The following is a 21360-nucleotide window of genomic DNA, read 5'->3' as shown; positions in this document are numbered from 1 at the left end:
GAGGTAACAGGAAGGAGAATCCCTGAAGCTGTTAACCTGTCTATCTCAGCCTTGACAGGTGCACGCAACGCCACCGGAATAGGGCGTGCCCGGAAAAACTTAGGGCGAGCTGTAGGTTTAAGAGTAATGTGGGCTTCAAAATCCTTAGCACGACCCAGACTAGCAGAGAACACGGACGAAAATTCAGAACACAATCCATCCAGCTGTTGATACGGAATATCCTCAGATATGAGGTGCACATCATCATCAATGGAGAACCCGAACAACTGGAAAGCATCATAACTGAACAGGTTTTCGATGCCCGCATGATCCACCACATAAAACGTGAGGGGCCTAACAACAGACTTGTAGGCAGTGGAAGCATCAAACTGGCCAATGATAGGAATTTTCTGTTTATTATAAGTTCTCAGATTTCGTGTAACTGGAGACAAGGGAGGGGAGCCCAACTCCAAATATGTGCGAGGATTATGAGAGTTACTGCAGAGCCAGTGTCCACTTGCATGCAATGGCTTTATCCAGAACACGAACAGTAACCAACAACTTATTTGTTTGAGAAAGCACACAGTTAACATCCACGTCCGATGCCTCGTCCTCGTCGACAGGAACTGTAGGGGACTGACACACAGAAGCAATGTGGCCTTTTTTCCTACATGAATTACACGTGGCCCAACATTTTGGACACCCGGCCCTGTCATGCTGTACGAAACAACGTGGACAAGAAGGAAGTGTGGAACGAACCTGCTTCTGTGGTTGCTGTTTTTGCTGCGAGCGTTGCAGCCCAACGCGACGTTGTTTACGCGAGTGAACCGCTGCCACATCTTTGTTCTCCTGTGAAACAGGCAAATTGTCCATGTCGAAAGTTGACTGTACAGTGCCTACATCACACCACGCATCTATTTGCACGCCAGCAGCGTGAGACACTTCAAAGGATTGCGCGATGCTTAGAACTTCCGACAACAACGGGTTTGGCAGTTGTAGGGCACGTTGCCGAACTTCTTTATCAGGAGCAAGCCGTAGAATAACATCCCTAATCATTGAATCAGCATAAGACTCATGATGAGTGTCCATGACAAACTGACATTTCCTACTCAGACCGTGTAGTTCCGCTGCCCAAGCCCGGCAAGATTGATGGGGCTGTTTACGACACCGGTAGAATGCCACGTGGACGGCAACAACATGGGTGTTTTTGCGGTAATAGTTAGACAATAAGTCACACATTTCTTTGAAGGACAGGGAGGCAGGTTCCCACAGAGGGGCTAACTGAGATAGCAGCTGATAGATCCGTGGGGAAATCCAAGATAGAAATAACGACTTACGCATAGGAGTGTCGACAACGCCGAAAGCCAAGAAGTGTTGCCGCAAACGCTTCTCATAATCCTCCCAGTCTTCAGCGGCCTCGTCGTAAGGAGGGAATGGAGGCGGAGAAGAGGAAGACAGACGATGAGTAAGCGACATCGACAACGCCTGAATAGCAGCCGTCAGCTGTGTTTGTTGTTAAATGAGCGCTCGCATAAGCTGTTCCATGTCTGCCCCGTCACGAACACACAAATCCTCAACGCAGTGAAAATATCCCATCCTCGTCACCAAAAAGTGTTATAACCTTTAATCACCAATAATTGCGTAGATATTCAGACACACTCACTTAGAAACAATAGCTGGTTACATGATAACAACTCAGTATCTCTCATTAGACTGCCGTGCCGTGACATGCGGCAGGCGCCGTTTGTAGCTAGGTGGCGCTCCCGTGCTCAGCCGAGTTGCGGAGCGCCTCTATCGCCGTTTGCGCGTACTGTCGTGGCGGCACTGTTAAATGTCGTGGCACTGTCACAACACAAACAACATGCAAGTATTATGGAGATGCTTCTGGAACTGAAATGGGAATCCCTGGAGGGAAGACAATATTCTTCTTGAGGAACACTACTGGAAAAATTTAGAGAACCGGCATTTGAAGCTGTCAGCAGAACAAATCTGCTGCCATGAACATACATTCCGCATAAGAGCCACAAAGATGAAATTTGAGAAATTAGAGCTCATATATGAATCTAAATCTACATGGATACCCTGCAAATCACACTTGAGTGCCCGGCATCAAACCATATGGAGCTATATAGATAGTTATTTTCCCCTTGCTCTATTTGCAAGTGGAACAAGAAAGGAAATGACTAGTAGTAGTACCAGTAGTAGTAGTAGTAGTAGTAGTAGTAGTAGTAGTAGTAGTACAAGGTATCCACCACCATGCACTGTATAGTGGCTTGCGGAGTTGTATGGAGATGTAAATGAAATGTGCTGGAATATTAAAACTCTGTGTCACACCGGGATTTGACTCAAAGACCTTTGCGTTTTGTGGGCAAATGCTCTGCCGACTGATCTAGCGAAGTGTAACTCATGACCCATCCTCACAGCTTTATTTCTGCCAGTACCACAACTGATTCTGTTTCAGAGTTGATAATCAGTTAATGTCTGGAAACTTATCAGGAGGACAGTGGAACCGTATATGGTCATACGATAAACTGTGGCATGCTGACTGCCGAAAGTTCTTGAGCTTGGTTATGTACAGTTACCTAGAATTATAAAGATGTAATATAATTGCTGAACTGACTTCAGGCAAAAAATGGCGAATTAATCTTCAGTAGGACTGCTTATTTCCGCAAACAAGACCATAAACTACTACTGCTGAGTGTTTAATTGTGGGTGCAGCTACTAATAATTACACTTTTGTTTTTGTGGAGGTGTATCTGTAATGTTTCCAGTCTTGATTTAATAAATTTGCAAGTTTCAAGATAATGTTCAATCTGATCCAATTTTTGCCTACATTTAACACAAGTGTGTTGAAAAATATCCTTAAGTTCAAATTTGAAGTATAGAAATTAACGCCCCAGAATGGGCATCTATAAGTAATGCAAAGTCTACTCACAATATCTCATACTGCTGCCAATGCTTTTAAGTCCACAAGACAACTGGGATTCAGGCTAAATTCAATTGAAATGTATACCTTCAAACACTACTCACCCTTGTGTATCTCCACTCAGCCCTTACACAGGTATTACTACATCACTATGTTTGGCCACTGTTCCCTCTCTCACTACACCATTAAGCATTTTAGTTTACTACTGTTAAAATATAAAAGCTACATTAAACAGTGGAAATGCCAGGTAGGAATATCAACAGTGTAGGAAAAGATAGATTGGTACTTACCATAAAGAAGACATGTTAAGTAGCAGACAGGCACAATAAAAAGACACTTACAGAAATGTTTTGGCCACAGACTTCATCAGCAAAAGATGATGAAGGGTGCCCCAGAAAGATTTTATGTAAGTGTCTTTTAATTGTGCCTGACTTCTTTACAGTAAGCACCAATCTGTCTTTTCCTATGTTTTTGATAAAGCTACACTAAAACTGAATATACAGAATTGAAAATGCCTTTTTGCTGATCAAAATGGTAGCCATAATGTAATTCTTATGAGATATTCAAGCAGTGTTCTGTTGTAATGTCTCATTTAGCATATTTTATTCCATTAAGACAAACTGTCCAGTAGGCAGGCATACAGTATAGTATTCTGAAAGTATTTTTCATTAACATTCTTGTATCTACCTTGTACCATTTGCCTATTAATTAAGATAATTAGCACAATAACATTTCTAATCCATCATCTAGGGGTATATCATTGACGAGTAGTCAAAGCATCCTGATCTCAGATTTGAATGAAGCTACTGCTTAAATTCTGAATAAAAATCATCACCACTGGTGATCAAAGGTTCCAGTATAAGTAATCACCTTAATTCTCCCAACGGAGCAGAGAAGCTGACAGAGTTTCAGGGCAAGCTCTTTGCAGAGGGGTGGGATACTGGCCCTAAAATGTATAATAATCAGCAATAATAGTGACATGAAGATACAGAAGGCAATGGAAACCACTGTGTTAAAGACATAATGTACCAATACGAGAGAAGGAAAGTTGCTACTCACCAGAAAGCGGAGATGCTGAGCTGCGATAGTCACAATAAAAAGATCACACAATCATAGCTTTCGGCAATTAAGGCCTTTGTCAGCAGTAGACACACACACACACACACACACACACACACACACACACACAAAAGCACAACTTGCACACACATCTGCAGTCTCAGAGAGCTGAAACTACACTTTTATTGTGCCTATTGCAGCTCAGCATCTCCGCTATATGGTGAGTAGCAACTTTCCTTCTCTCGCATTGTTACATTCCATTCCTGGATTTTCCATTGTTTGACATAATGTACAGGGTGATTATAATTAAAGTTAAACTTCCAAACCGCTGTAGAAATAACACCACCAGTCAGAATGACATCAGATTACAACAGAATATTATCAGAGAAGGGGAAAGCATATGGCAGTTACAAAATATAGCACTGTAAGCATCACAATTTAATAGTAGTTGACTACAAATGACAAATGAATTGTACAACACAGCCTAAGGTGTACATTTGACATTAAACAAACTGTACTACTCAGTGTGCATGGGTGTACAGGAGTGGTACTGTTAGTCACGTAAGTCCACCCACCATGGCAAGGTCATATTACATCATATGGGAAAAATTGGTTTTGTCCTGAGGCCAAAAACCCCATAAAAAACATCAATCACATAAGTTTTTAATTGTCCTGAGACCAAAAACTGCATAAAAAGCATGAGTCAAAATCAAATCAGATTATTAATTTCCATGTGACTGGCGCAAAACATGTTCAGTATGCTGTCCACCATTTTCTGCAACAAACTGAAATAAAAAAAACCAGCATGTTCCACTACTGATACAAGTGTTTCTGGGGTTATTTGCAGAATGTGTTGCACAATGCGTGCTGTCAGTGCATCTAAGTTTGCAATCAGAACACTGAACACATCATCTTTCAGATAGCCCCACAGCCAGAAGTTACACAGATTAAGATCAGGTGATCGGGACAGCCAGGCTGTAGGGAAATGGCACCTGATAATTCTAGCATTTTCAAAATGGCAGCAGCTGCTTAACTGGATTTTCAGTGTTCATAGGTGCGTCATCTTCATAGCGCTTATCAGTGATGGTACAGCTAACAGGACTGGTAGCACCTGTCTCTTTGAAAAAATATGGCCATATGATAAATGATACAGTAAACCGGCACCACACAGTGACCTTTTTGGGATGAAGTAGTACCGATTGATTTGTGTGCGGATTTTCCATTGCCCATATTCGACAATTCTGTGTATTGACATATCCTGTCAGATGGAAGTGGGCTTCGTCTGTCCACAAAATCTTCCAAGGCCAATCATTGTCCACTTCCATGTGGGCAAGAAATTCTAAAGCATAGGTCTCTCTTACTGGCTGGTCAACAGGAAGCAACTTCTGCACATGGGTAATTTTGAATGGATAGCAAAGAAGGATGTTTCGTAGGATTTTACGCACCGTGCTCAAGGGTATGTCAAATGTTCAGGCAATTCTCCATGCATTACATGTTTGCACACCACCACTCATCTCCTCCTGCATTGCTGTGGCCACTGCTTCCACTGACGTTGAATCAATTCATTTCCTCCCTCTACCAGGTTGCACACCAAAAGAAACCGTCTTTTCAAATTTCCAAATTATTTTCTCCAGACCCATTGCAGTCATAGTACCAATGCCTTTTTTGAAACCCTTCAGTGTCCGTAACTTCTGCATAGTGATGTGTGGACAGTCATCATTCTTGTAATACAGCTTTACAAGCAGAGTACGATTCTGCATTGAGACAGTTACGGTGAACATCGCAGGTGCAAAAGGAGGAAAATCCGTGTACCCGGCATGTTTATACCAACCTCAGTGGGTCATGTGCATGACAGGTGTTTTCATTTACATATTCTGACACTACAGTGCCATCTATTGATCAATTTTCACACTATTTTTTTTTCTTCTGCCATATGTTTTCCCCCTTCTTCGATAATATTCCATTGCAATTTGATGTAGTTCTGACCAGTGGTGTTATTTCTACAGTGTTTTGAAAATTTAACTTTAATTATAATCACCCTGTATATGCACAGGACATGTGGCCTCTAATTTAAAAAGTGTCATGATGATCTCTTCTTTGGCCAGAGAAGAAGACTAAATAACCAATGAATATTCAACACTGTATGAGGCAGACCATGTGAAGTCAGAAGTTCGAGCATTGTAGGGAAGCTAGAAAATCCGAAAAGGGAAATGCAAATGCACAATCTAGATATAGTGGGGATCAGTGAAGTGAAATGGAAAGAAGAAAAGGATTTCTGGTCAGATGAATAAGGCTTTATCAACAGCAGCAGAAAATGGTGTAACAGGAGGTGTGCTCACGTGAAGCTAAGGGCTATGCCAGCTGTAGTGCAGCTATTGGCAATGTCCTTAGTATCAGAAGCTCTTAGTGGATGAAACAGATGAAGTATAGTCTTTCCCCGACTTCCTAGGCACCCAGCAGAAGGTGTGATGCGATCCATGCCAAGGTGTGTGTGGCACATGGGAACATGTGTTGTGAACAGAACCTCAGGAATACCAGGTCACCTCCCTAAGTAATTACCGGTAGCTTTGCACAGCGTGGGCCTCTACTGGTGCTGACTGATAAATCCCCATTTCTCATGATACCAAAATGGAGAACACAGAAAACAACACAAAAACTGAGGTACTTGATGAGACCTCAATTATCCAAGAATGTATTTGGAAAGTTGCAGTTTCTGCAACTTGGTCAGAAGGTAAACCAGTCCAAGAAGTGGAAAACATCACTGAAAAGTTGGACCAGATCGAGATCAAATCCTTGTCTGGGGTTCAGAGGAGAAAACTTCTCAGACAACAAAAAGAAAAACAAAGGAAGGCAAAGATTGGCATAAACAAAAATGGAGAGAATTAAAAGGTGTCAGACCAAATACCTCCAAAGAAGGACTGTCGGAGGGTTAATGGGTGTATAAACCTTTCTGCTTCCAACATAGGGAACAAGAACAGACTTATAGGACTTAAGTCTCAGTTTTTAAGACAGTGGCTGACATCACCTTACAGTAGCTATTTCAGATGGCTTTTTCTGAGAAGACTGGGCTCCAAATTGAGAAGGGTCTATCTGGATAATGGTGCTCTAATCTTTCTCTGTGAGGTTATGGGAATAGTGGATTGGCTTAAGGAGGTGGTGCCCAAGATGTCTCCAAGGAAGGAGGTGAAGTTGCTGGCCAGGGCAACAGCGGAATTCTCCAAGACCACAAATGTATCAATTTGGGTACCGAAACTTTTTACGGATACTGCTCCAAAGATTTTGTTCAAGAAAGTATGGTTGCAAAACCAGAAGTTCTCAACAAGAGCTAGAGGGTCTTGAACCAGAAGGTTGTTTCTGATGGCTTCATCCTTATGTGGGAAGTCAGTGAAGAATACTCGAGGGCAAAGCAGGAAAAGGACCTGAAAATGTATTTAGGGTTCTTGAGGGTTACTGTCAGGGTAATTAAGGACATGAGAAGTGACTACGATGACAAGTTGGCAGCTGCAAATGTTGCAGATAATCCTGGAATACAGTAAGAGGGTAACTGGCACATGGAGTCATCTTCTGGGAAGAGAGGAGGCAGACATGACCCTGATACATAAACCCTGTTTATTTAAAAGCAGCATATCAGGTCTTGGAGCAACTGCAGGTAAGTTGATTTATGCAAAAAATCTAAAAAAGTCTTGAAAAATGTATTTATGTCAAGAATGGAATTTCTCATTCACATTGATGGCAAACTTTTGTTCCAGAGAATTAGTGACCATCAGGATGAAACAGCAAAAGGAATGCAGCATCAGGAAATTTGTATTGGCTCCTCCTTCCAGGAAACAAGGAGACTGGTGGATGGTTGCTCACAGCTGAATGCACAACTGTTGGTGGCTTGTGATGCCAATGCCCATAAACTAGCTTGGGGAAGCAGTGACACCAACAACAGAGGTGAGTACCTATTTGAATATCTATTCAAGAGCAATTTAAAGATCTTGGTTAGTGTAGGGAACCTAACTCCAGGAGTAGGAGGGAAAAAGTAATTGATATAACTTTTGGGTCCATTTTAATGGATAATTACATCAGACAATGCCATACGGTGTTGGAGCCATCCTTATCCAACCATGTTTATATTAAGTTTGAGGTTGAAGTGGGTCTAAGGAAAGAGGGTGGCAGGTATACAAAGACACCACAAGAGATGCTGGATGCATCCCAAAGACTCACTGCTCTCAGTCCACTCTGACTGGTAACACAGACAAAAGTTCAGCCCCTGGGAGGTATTGTTTTACAGGTAACCAAATGGAGAACTGAGAATATGGCATAGAATGTGTTGATTTCAAAAGCCCAGTGGATGGTGGGAACATTTCAGCCATTCAATCACCAGGTCCCAATGGAATCTTTCTGGTTGTACTGCAACAAGCAAGAGAAGGATTAATCAGATTTGTACACAGACTGTTCAAAGTCAGCTTAGTAACAGGAGTCATTCCTAATGCTTGGAGGACAGTGAAGGTTGTTTTCATTCGTAAGCCAGGGAGAACCGATCGTACTAAGGCTAAGGAAATGGGACTGCTTAGTCTGTCCTCCTTTCCCATAAAGACAATAGAAAAACTGGTTAATGTGCCCTTTAGGGAAAGGAAATCAATTGAGGTTTCTATTCTTGGAAATCAGCAAGCATACAACTAGACAAATCATGTGAACCAGCACTTCACCAACTTGTTGGCAACATGGAAAAAGTTCTACATTTTAAGGAAACTGCTCTCTGCATCTCCCTGGATATTGAGAGTGCTTTTAGCAACACAACTTTTGAATCTATAACTAGAGCTGCAGAAGAGCATGGCATTAAGACCACTATATGCATTAGGATTATGAAGACCATGTTGAGTAGATGAAAGGAGAAGCCACCATGATGAATGAGAAAATGGTGATCAAAACCACTAGAGAGTGACCACAAGGAGGGGTTCCATCTCCACTACTGTGAAACTTAGTGATACTCATGGAAGAGTGAAATACTAGTGGTTATTTTGCCAAGGATATTCTGATGATTTTTGACAACTTTGCAAGTACCCTTAGAACAATGGCACAGCGTGCTCTGAAGATTGTGCGAAACTGATGCAGGAAACAGGATCTAAGTGTCAGTCCAGGAAAATTGTTGTTGTCTTATTCATGAGGAGGCATATCCAGAACATGAACTGGAATCTAAAGCTTTTCAACAAAATTCTATCAGCAGAAGGGGCAGTGTAGTATCTAGGTGTAATCCTATATACAAAACTTATGATGGACACATCACATAAAGTATATGTGTGTTCCTTTCGCCTTGGAACACGTATGCACCAGAAGGGCCTCTGGTAAAATTTGGGGTTTAAGTCTTAGGAGTATGTACTCAATGTATAGTAATAAGACCTATGATAATGTACGGGACTACAATATTGTGGAATACAGAATATCATTAACATCAGTCTGCTGCACACTTCTTGAACATATTCTTAATTTGAATATAGTAAATTTCCTCTACCCAGAAAAACTACTGTCCACAATTCACCACGGATTTAAAAAAGCATCTCTAATGTGAAATGCAGCTTGCACTATCCTCACATGACATCCTATGAACCACTGATACAGGATAACAGGCAGATTCCATATTCTCAGATTTACAGAAAGCATTTGACACAGTGTCCCACTGCAGACTGTTAATGAAGATGTGAGCATACAAAATAGGTTCCTAGATATGTGACTGGCTTGAAAACTTCTTAAGTAAGAGAACCCAGTGCATTGTTCTTGATGGTGAGTGTTCATCAGAGACAAGGGTACCATCAGGAATGCCCCAGGGAAGTGTGCCGGGACTTATCTTATTCTCTACAAACATAAATGATCTGAGAGATGGGGTGATCAGCAATCTGCAGTTGTTTGTTGATGTTACTGTGGTTTACAAGAAGATATCATTGTTGAGTGACTATAGGAGGATACAAGATGACTTAGACAAAATTTCTAGTTGCTATGATGAGTAGCAGCTTGCAGACGAGTAGGAAAGAAAATCTGGTACTGTTTGAATACAGCATTCATATTATGTTTCTTGGCACAGTCACGTTGATTAAATATGAGGCATGTTCAGAAAGTAAGTGTACCAGATTTGAATATTTTTTAGAAAAACATTTATTTGAGAAAAGTTACAGGATATTGCAGATATACGTGTTGACTGTTTTTTCACATAATCACCATCCCATTCAGTACATGTGGTTAGCCGTGGCACAAGCTTCTTTATATCTTCCTCAAAGAATTCTCCCTGTCTTTGATTAGTAATTGAAATGTCCTTGGTCCGGGGTCTGAACCCTGCCATTACTTAAATTTTGAATAAAAATAATCAGCTTTGATGACCAGACTTCTGACATGAGGAGTCACCCTCATTCAGCCCATGGCCTTGTCAAAAAGTAAGAGAAGCAGACAGAGGTTCGTGGCACACTCTTGCCCTTGAGGTGGGAATCTGCCCCTAAAGATGGAAGAATCAGCAATGATCAATGACATGGAGATGCAGAAGGCAATGGAAACCACAGCAGTTAAGGGAAGTCTTTATGAGGTTAAGAGCAGCTCGTTTGACATTGAGCCTGGAGAAGTCCCATTTTGCACTAGAAGAAGTAAAATATTTGGGTCATATTATCAGTAAGGATGGAGTGTGATCAGATCCGAGGTTGGTACCGGCTGTAAGGGATTTTATGGGAACCAAAAACAGTTATGGAAGTGCAATCATTCATCGGAATTTGCAATTTCTATCGAAAGTTTGTGAAGGGTTTTGCAGATTTAGCACAGCCATTGACGTGATTGTTATGGAAGGGTGTGAAATTTGAGTGGACAGAAGAGTGTCAGAAAGTGTTTGACAAACTGAACGAAGTGTTAACATCAAGTCCGGTTCTTGTGTTTCCAGATTTTGAAAAGGAGTTAACACTAGCATGCAATGCACCAAATCAAACATTAGGGTGTGTTCTTAGTCAGGAAATTGATGGGAAAGAACATCCTGTAGCCAATGCGTCTAGGGAGTTGAATGCAGCAGAGAGGAATTACTCAACAAAAAAGAGGGAGATGCTTAACGTAATCTATGGAATCACATATTTTAAATGTTATTTATATGGGAGAAGATTTTGGGTAGTGACAGATCATGCTCCATTGAAGTGGTTGTTGGGGTTCAGGGATCCATGCGCTAGACTTGCTAGATGGGCTGTGAGGCTGAGTGAATTCAACTACAAGGCGGTGCACAAGCCTGGAAAGAAGCACGGTAATGCTGATGCACTAAGTAGGAAGGTGGCAAAAGTAGAAGTCATAGGTTATGACCTAGTGGTATGGCAAGAATTACAGGATGCGAACAACAATTGTAAATTGTATCAGACACAGCCACAATTTAATATGTACGACGGTCTTCTGTGCACTGAAACGAAGTTAGGGCCAAGGGTAGTAGTGCCAGTGAAACTGAGAGGTGAGGTTTTAAAGGAAGCACATGATCACATGTTATCTGGTCATGGCGGGTGTAGAGCAATGAATAGGAGAGTGGTGGAGACGTATTGGTGGAGATTTATTGGTGGAGAGGTAGGAAAGTAGATGTGGATCAGTATGTCAAGAATTGTATACCATGTGCGCAGAGAGCAGATTTGTGTCAGAAACAGATACAGCTACAACAATTGCCAGAAGAGACATGTCCATTTTCTATGCTGAGAATTGATGTCTTAGGACCTTTCAGGCGAATACCATCAGGGAACAGATTCATTCTGACTATAATAGGCCATTTCTAGAGGTGTATGGAGATGGTGGCTATGTCAAATCAACAGGCAGCAATGGTCGTGCAAACGTTAGTAAACAAGTGGATTTTGAAGTATGGTGTCCGGAGACAATAATTACTGACCAAGGGACCAACTTCATGTCAGATTTAATGAAGGAACTGCGTAAATTGTTGAACATAAAGAAATTTAGGATCAGCGCATTGCATCCACAGGCCAATGAAACGACAGAACAGGTACACAGGACAATCAGGAAGATGCTGAGTTTTTATGTGGATTCTCATCACCATCAGTGGGATGAGTATTTGAAGCATATTGTATGCGCATATAATGCAAAAATCCATATAAATACTGGTTTGTCGCCATATGAGGTAGTGTATGGGCAAAAAATGCCATCACCATTGGATTTGGTGAGGCTTCAGAAAGGAAGGACCAGTGAATCTGTACGTCAATTCATGGCAACAATTTGGGATGTTTGGAAACGGGTACAAAAGGCGGCTTTTGAAAGGCAGGAAGACGCAGTGAAGAGGAAAGGAAGTTTACTGCAGTATACAGTGGGGCAATGGGTAATGCTGTCCAGCCTCTATACGCAAAAAGGGAAAACGAAGGTATCAAGGGTCATACCAAGTTGTTGAAACCACATCTCCCATTAATGTTAAGCTTCAGCTGCCAACTAGAACAACAATAGTACACATTGGTCAGTTACGGCCATTTAAGGATTGCCCGGACATAATTCCAGGCATGTCACAGGAAAGAAAGAGGAAGAAAGAGAGAGTGAAGAGAGGTGCTAAGCACAGAGAAAACCAGGAAGATAGTGTACAGCATGAAGTACCGTATCCTTTGTTACCCAGAAAGTAGTAGAGTATTTGTAGTTTTTTTTTTGTTTTCTTGTTATGTATCATTGGGTTTGCGTAGATTAAGTAGGCATTGTATTTTCATATATGTTTTCGAGTAGATGGAGGAAGGGTGATGGTGATCACTGTGCTCAGGTCACTGAAAAGGGGAGTGTTGAGCAAGTGGTACAAGTAAAAAACTGAGGAGTTATTGTTGATCTCGGCAGCCGGTACACTGAGATGACAAGGGAGGAATTACGGAGTTGCCATAGAGGGAAGGTAATGGTATGTCCAGGCAGGGTGATTAGCACCAATCTGGACATGTGCACGGTGCAGTTATTTTTAGCCAGGAGGGAAGAAGTAGACTATCCAAGGGACAGTGTGGAGCCAAAATTGAGCTTGCAATGGGTCGGGATGCATTGGATCTTCTCCACGTACGAGAATTTGGTAGTAGTAGCAAGTTGTTTTCAGCGGGGAGTATTTTCAGAAGCAAAATGTATAGAGCTTGAGGGGAGCAGAATTTTATCAATGGAACTGCGTGTAACATAATAGGACCAACCTTCCATCTGACAGCGTCAATTTCAGGAGTCACGCAATTGAATGTTACATAGACACAGCTGTACTGGCCAGATGCCACTCTAGAGTTTTTGCCAAGGCAGAATCTGACCTTCTTAAATCAAACTCTGGAGCCAGATCTGTTGAGATGCATAAACCAGTTCATTTTAGAGCAATAGGGGCGCATATCAGCCAAACAGCTTGTGCAACATGTCGCTCAGTATAGGAAAAGGCAACAGCAAATAACGATCATTTTGAGCACCTCTGTACCAAGTGTCTTTGCAGCCTTAATTTTGTTATGCCTTGTTTTCATTCTGATCAGGCGGAGAGCCAGTTCCAAGAGGGAACCAAGGGTAGTCCAAATCCCAGTGGATTGGATGCTGAGGCATGAGACGGGTAGGTAAGGGGTTGATAGAGCAGTGGTTGTCCATTAAGGAATTTTTATGTTTTGTTTCATTTAATGTGTTTTAAGGGGCACCAGGCCACATTTAAGTTTTTTAAAAGTAAGGAAATATGTCATAGGTGCCGACCCAAAAAAGTTAAGAGTTACACTACTCGCCATTAAAATTGCTACACCATGAAGAAATGCAGATGATAAACGGGTATTCATTGGACAAATATATTATACTAAAGCTGACATGTGATTACATTTTCACGCAATTTGGGTGCATAGATCCTGAGAAATCAGTACCCAGAACAACCACCTCTGGCCATAATAACAGCCTTGATACACCTGGGCATTGAGTCAAACAGAGCTTGGATGGCATGTACAGGTACAGATGACTATGCAGCCTCAACACGATACCACAGTTCATCAAGCGTAGTGACTGGATTGTGACGAGCCAGTTGCTCAGCCACCATTAACCAGACGTTTTCAGTTGGTGAGAGATCTGGAGAATGTGCTGGCCAGGGCAGCAGTCGAACATTTTCTGTATCCAGGAAGGCCCGTACAGGACCTGCAACATGTGGTCGTTCATTAACCTGCTGAAATGTAGGGTTTCGCAGGGATCGAATGAAGGGCAGAGCCATGGGTCGTAACACATCTGAAATGTAACGTCCACTGTTCACAGTGCCGTCAATGCGAACAAGAGGTGACCGAGACGTGCAACCAATGGCACCCCATACCATCATGCCGGATGATACGCCAGTATGGCGATGACGAATACAAGCTTCCAATGTGCATTCACCACGATGCCGCCAAACATGGATGTGACCATCATGATGCTGTAAGCAGAACCTGGATTTATCCGAAAAAATGACGTTTTGCCATTCGTGCACCCAGGTTCATCATTGAGTACACACACCATTGCAGGCACTCCTGTCTGTGATGCAGCTTCAAGGAGCTGATAGTCCATGCTGCTGCAAACATCGTTGAACTGTTCGTGCAGATGGTTGTTGTCTTGCAAACGTCCCCAACTGTTGACTCAGGGATCGAGACGTGGCTGCACGATCCGTTACAGCCATGCGGATAAGATGCCTGTCATCTCGACTGCTAGTGATACCAGGCTATTGGGATCCAGCACGGCATTCCATATTACCCTCCTGAACCCACCGTTTCCATATTCTGCCAACAGTCATTGGATCTCGACCAACGCCAGCGGAAATGTCGCGATACGATAAACCGCAATCGCGATAGGCTACAATCCGACCTTTATCAAAGTCGCAAATGAGATGGTAAGCATTTCTCCACCTTACACAAGGCATCACAACAACGTTTCACCAGGCATCACCAGTCAACTGCTGTTTGTGTATGAGAAATCGGTTGGAAACGTTCCTCATGTCAGCACGTTGTAGGTGTCGCCACGGGTGCCAACCTTGTGTGAATGCTCTGAAAAGCTAATCATTTGCATATCACAGCATATTCTTCCTGTTGGTTAAATTTCGCGTCTGTAGCACGTCATCTTCGTGGTGTAGCAATTTTAATGGCCAGTAGTGTAGTTAAAGGTCCACCTGTGAACCAGGTCTTTCCAAACGGGGAAATAATGTAGCGGCACTACCATTTGGAATAGGAAAAAGAACCAGGTATTTCCAGACGGGGGAATAATGTAGCGGCACTACCATTTGAGATAGGAAAAGTCAGTTTTGGTGCAATATTCCTAAGCATGCAAGTTACAGCCAAGCGCGGGCCTGTTTACGGTGAGTTACGCTCACTAGCAGTTGCGAAGTGAAATAGAGGCTACAGGAGTGTAGAACCTCTGGAAAAAGTACACGCAGTGGTTTGCATGGCGCAAGTCACAGGCAGAATGGGCCCACTGGCCAACCTAAGTGTTATGAGTGTGTTACACGGAGCAGCCCATTTAGCAAAACAGAGGTGCACAGCCGCATATAAATAGGTGCCAGTTCACTAACAAAACATTCAAGTGTGCAGCTCTCCTGGACAGCGGGGCATGTCACCACCGGCTACACACAGCAGCAGATGGTGCATCAGCGTTCCAGTCCACAGCGGGTCGCTGGTTCGACCCTCTGAGGCTGACGCGCGGTCCGTAGCTAGTCAGCGGCGGGCCACTCCAAGGCTCGCAACTGCCTGCTGTCGTCTTGGCTCCCAACACGCACCAGAGACATCCAGGGCGAGGGCCACAGACTCAGCTGTTGTTGCCATGATCTTATCCATGCCAGCAAGGAAGCATGCAATACGCCTTGCAGCTCCCAGTGGGTGGCGCTGAGGCAGCAGGAGCGAAGACTGCTGTGTCGCAACTCCACAGGAGGAGAGAAAGCAGGAGTAGAGAAAGCAGTTTTTGGACGATCCCCTGGAGCCACCTCTAACTGACGATAACCACTTGTCTAATCGTAGAAAAATACTGGCACTGTCCTAAGAGATCCAAAGTCTCTGTTATGTTTGGAACGGGGTATGCATCCGTTACTGTCTTATTATTGAGATGTTGGCAGTCACAACAGAACCTGTATTTCTTAGTTCCATCTGTAGATTTTTTAGGCACAACAACAATGCCCACCCCCCAGCAACTATTACTATGCTCTATAATACCGTCCGCAAGCTGCTGATCAATGAAATCCTTCACAATATGTTGCAAATACCTCGGTATTCTGTATGGCTTATGGTAATCAGGTGCTTCGTTACCTGTTGGTATCCTATGTTGTACTAATGGAGTTGCTGGCAACAGCCCTTGCGGAAAAAACAAATCCTTAAATTCCCGCAATAATTCTTCCATATGCTCTCTTTCTCCTACTTTAAAATGTTCAATTTTGTCACACAATGCAGTTCTATTGGCAGTTAGTGGTTGATTACTTCACCTGCCTCTCAAACACCAGTGTTTGTCATCTGGCACATCCATATTTGCTACTAAAACTCCTTTTCTCAAATTCGCGTCTGCAGCGCTAAAATTATCCACGTTCACGGGAACTACTCGCCCGTCATTGCCCTCCTGTACGCGTGCAATACTACATTTCTCAAAACAACCCAATGGACCCAAAACTTCAGTAGCCTGCAATGGTTCAATAACGCATACTGTACCCACATACCCAAAGCGACTTCCTGGTGCCGTTAGACACACACTCATGCGAATTAAGCCTTAATGATAATGTACACGGTTCAAATGGTTTGTTCATTACGTTGAACACCTCTTGCGACAGCTCTTCATCGACAACAGTTGCCCCTACCTGAAATAACATTCCATCAAGTTCCACAGTTCATTGTCCAAGGTCAATTTTGACATGATGTTGATGCAAGAAATCTACTCCCAGGATCATGTCGTAGCTCTCGATAACCCATGGTACTAACTCCAAGCATGCATCAAATTGGACTTACCCTATTCGAAAGTCACTTGTCACTGACCCCAAAGGTGCGACCTCCTTATCCCCCCACTCCACGCAATCTATAACGTGGTGGGTCTAACTTCCTTCATCCCATTGAACTCTTAATAGCCACTGACACTTCCGCCCCTGTGTCCAACAAAATCTTAAACTTTTTAGTTCCTATGGATCCTACCACTGAACATTCCACCTCTGCATGCGTATTTGTAGCATTTAAATTAAACTGGAGCTCCCTTAGGTGGATCTTGTGCCCCCTCTGCCATTTAACGATTGTCCACCTCTACTAACTCTTCTTCTCCATCCTCCATGCTGCTTATTCCCACCCCTTCCTTTGTTCCTCGGTGACTGGGTACATTGCCTCTGCACGTGTCCTGTACAACCACACTTATAACATTTTAGATCCGCTGTAAACACTGTTTGTCTGTCACATATCCCCATTGCCACTTCTGTTTCCTCACATTGGATTGCCGGCTGAATGGCTGAATACAAATCTTTCGGAGTCCCTTCACGCGCTTTCCTCAATATATGCCCCGGTAACCTCCTCAAAAATACATCAAGTGCTCTTTGCTCAGCCTCCTGCAACAGAACACCATTCGCTTCATCGTTCTGACCCAACTCATAAGTGTACTCGTTAATTTCTCTTATTCTGTCCACAAATTTCTCTATCGTCTCCCCCTGTCTCTTTGTCATTGTACTCAACCCCTCCCTAAAGTACCGAGCACTATTCTGTTTCTTGTACCTTCGTAAAAGCCCCTCCTCCAACTGCTTAAACTGTCCTGCCTTCCTTAAGGCCTCAGAACACCTTACATATGTCTTCGATTCACCCGTTAATCTAATCTTGGCTACATGTAACAACTGTTCATCCGACCAACTATTCATCACAGCTGAAGTTTCCAAGTCCTCCACAAATGTACATACATCCTCAGATGCCATGCCAGAAAATGGAATAATCAAACTCGTGGCAACTGGAGCAATCTCCCTACACCTCAGTATCATCATACTCAGCAACCACATACTCAAACCAATACAAAAGTATTTTAATGCCACGAAGAAAAAAAATAATAAATCTTTCTGCCCCAAATACACTAACACTTACTCTGACAACAAAAAATACTATGCCCACGCAAAACATCTACAATGGCCTGCCATGAGCCATACTCATAAACACAAAAAAGAAAGAAAACGTCCAACACTCAAAAGAAAACTGGTCAAAACTCACCACATCTTGTGACTGTAATGCAGGCGGTGGGCTTGAATGTCGTACTGTACAGACGACATCCACAATTCTGACACCAAATGTAATAGCAACTTCTGACACCAAATGCAACAACAACACCAAATGTAGCTGGAAGAGGTAGAAGGCACCGCATTAAGACTCGTCTGAGTTTTCCAAGTGATTTATTGGATTTATTGTTTCCAACTGCAGTGCCGCATTCCGCTCAATTTGCGTCACTGTGTCCCACAATGCTGAGGACACCACTTCGCTGTCTGTGAAATGGCTTGGTGTGGAATGGCTGAAACAGCGACCCGTGCAACGCCTGTGGTGTGTCGACCTTGTACAGCCATGGAGTTGTGACGTCAGGATGCGTCTGCAGCCGACTCATTGGCCTTTGCCCGTGCCACCTCAGTGATGCCTGCTGGGAGCTGCAAGGCGTATTGCGTGCTTCCTTGCCGGTGTGACTGAGATCACAGCGACAACAAGTGCCCGTGATCTGGCAGCTTAATCTGTGGCCCTCGCCCTGGATATCTCCGGTGCATGTTGGGAGCCAAGACGAGTGCCCGCGGTAGCGAGCCTTGGAGTGGCCCGCCGCTGGCTGGCTACGGACCGCGCGTCAACCTAAGAGGGTCGAACCAGTGACCTGCCGTGGACTGGAGTGCTGGCGCCCCATCTGCTACTGCATGTAGCCGGTGGTGTGACAGGCCCCACTATTCAGGAGAGCTGTCACAGTTGAATGCTTTGTTAGTGAACTAGCACCTATTTATATGCGGCTGTGCGCCTCTGTTTTGCTAAACGCGATGCTCTGCGTCACGTACTCATAACACTTAGGTTGGCCAGTGGGGCCCTTCTGCCTGTGACTTGCGCCTTGCAAACCGCTGTGTGTACTTTTTCTGGCGGTTCTACGCCCTGTGTCCTCAATTTTACTTCGCAACTGCTAGTGAGCATAACTCACTGTAAACAGGCCCGCACCTGGCTGTAACTTGCATGCTCAGAAATATTTCACCAAAACTGACTTTTCCTATCCCAAACAGTAGTGCTGCTACAATATATGCAATTAAATATTTTGGCTGTGTGCACAGAACTGGCATGGACCTTATAGAAAAAATGCAGGTTGCACTTTTACCTTTTCATATTTGTAGGGGCATATAACATAAAAGGAACAGAAGTGTTTGGTAACAGTACATTCAGTTACGGCTGTAATGAAGAGACTTCGGCGTTGAAATTTATGTTTTCATATTTAATCAAAAAATTACTTTCCTAGAGAGTAAATATTAATCTTTATAATGCAATACAATACCGGTTCCAAGTGAAGACAGTTAAACGCACACAGCCACAGACGACCATAAAGACACTCCTGCACACTAGCTCTGCTAAAATAGGAGAGAAAAATTACATGAACTCACGCTGTGTGGCCGTGAGGAAAAAAAGAAAATGAGCATTGAAAATAGTTGAAATCGAACTACAATAAAAAGTGAAACTGTATTCAGGAAGTTGAAATAAAGAGGAGATGTCATTATCTACGCTGAGTGCAGGTGTGTCAGTTGAAGCCTGTTTTCCATCTTGCGGAATCTGAGAAGACTGTTTCTCCATTAAAACCTCGTGTTAGAGCTACCCTCTTATCGTTAATGCATTGAATTGACAGTCAGATCATAGTTGTTTGTCCTACTTTGAAACAATATACTTTCATGGATGAATGTACATCATGAAGCAGCATACATTGAGCCTAAACAGCTGAACGTTTTGTTCCTGTTTTATGTAAGATCAAAGAGTGGCACTGCAGTATGGCGGAGCCAGGCTTTACTTTTTAAGATGTAAGGGCGCTTCCATATATTATAACCTTCGTGATATGTATCTCTCTAATTGCGGGATAATAATTTATTGCCTTTGCCCATTACTACAGGTAGTGTGTACATATTAATGTTTGGGGAAAAGTGGATACTACATGGTCCAATGACAAAGCTGCATGGACATTTGATAAACTTAATAACTCGGCGACAGTGCAGAACTGCTCTGAACCAAAGGTATTGGGTGAAATCCTTCCAGATTTTAGCGAACCTGTCATCAGTTTCAGCGCTGTTATCTATTGCCTTCTGATTCTCCTGGACAGCCAAAATAGTTTTTTTTTTTTTTTTTTTTTTTTTTTTTTTTTTTTTTTTTTTGCAAAAATCATTTTAAATCCTACACCGATTTGTGGCCTGTAAAAAGCCATAATACGCAAATATAAAAACGTTGTGCAGAATTATACAGCAACTTTGACATCACCGATAGAGGTCTATAGTTATGCACTTATGTCTGACAAACCTTCTCAAACAGCAATAGTTTGTGCTCTTTTTCCAATCCCTTGGAAGACTTTTGCTATTGCAAACTACAACAAACTGCGCTATCATGCAAGGAAGTATTTTTGCATAATCTATACAGAGTATAACAAAAAGGGATGGCAAAACTTTCAGTACACTTTACTCGCATACAGTAGAAGAAAATTTACAGCAGTTCGATACTTGGAGCACAGAAACACAAAAAATGGCTGTAAGCACTATGGGATTTAACAGCTGAGGTCATCAGTTCCCTAAACTTAGAACTACTTAAACCTAACTAACCTAAGAACATCACACACATCCATGCCCCAGGCAGGATTCGAACCTGCGACAGAAACACATAACAGAAAACAGCATTCACACTAGTTTTCAAGCTCTTACACTATTTTCAATGGAAGTGTATACATTCACACACACAATCACACGGACACCCAAACACACACTCCCATGGTCACAGCAAGACTAGTTTTTGAGCTGATGGATGTGGGAACAGGGTAGGGAAGGATGCAGGGAGGGAGCGGTTGCACAAGACTAAAGGAGTGTAGATGGCACAGCAAAAGGAAATGTAGCAAGAGGGAGATGAGGGATTTGGGGGAGGAGGGGATTGAGACGAAGAGAGTATCCAAATGGCATGCATAGTGAAGCAGCTGTTGAAGCCATTTGTGTTTGGTGTGAAGCATGTTTGGCTACTGGATAGTCACGCGGTGGTGGCCATTCAAGGGAGCAGACAGTTAGTTACTTTCAAGACCACATACATTGAAGTACAGTAATTGCTGCATAGCTGATAAATAACTTGGCTACTTTCCCACTGGTCCTGCCTTTTCTTGTTTAGTAAACACCTGTGGGTGGGTGTATGGAGCAGGTCTTGTGCCTGCACTGATCACAAGGAAATAACCCACAAGGAAGTAACACACAAGCAAATAACACACGGGGTACAGAATTGAGGGGTAGAATTGGAATA

Source organism: Schistocerca americana, chromosome 1 (assembly GCF_021461395.2).
Source record: "Schistocerca americana isolate TAMUIC-IGC-003095 chromosome 1, iqSchAmer2.1, whole genome shotgun sequence".
Lineage (NCBI taxonomy): Eukaryota > Metazoa > Arthropoda > Insecta > Orthoptera > Acrididae > Schistocerca > Schistocerca americana.
Note: the sequence above shows the minus strand (reverse complement) of the source record.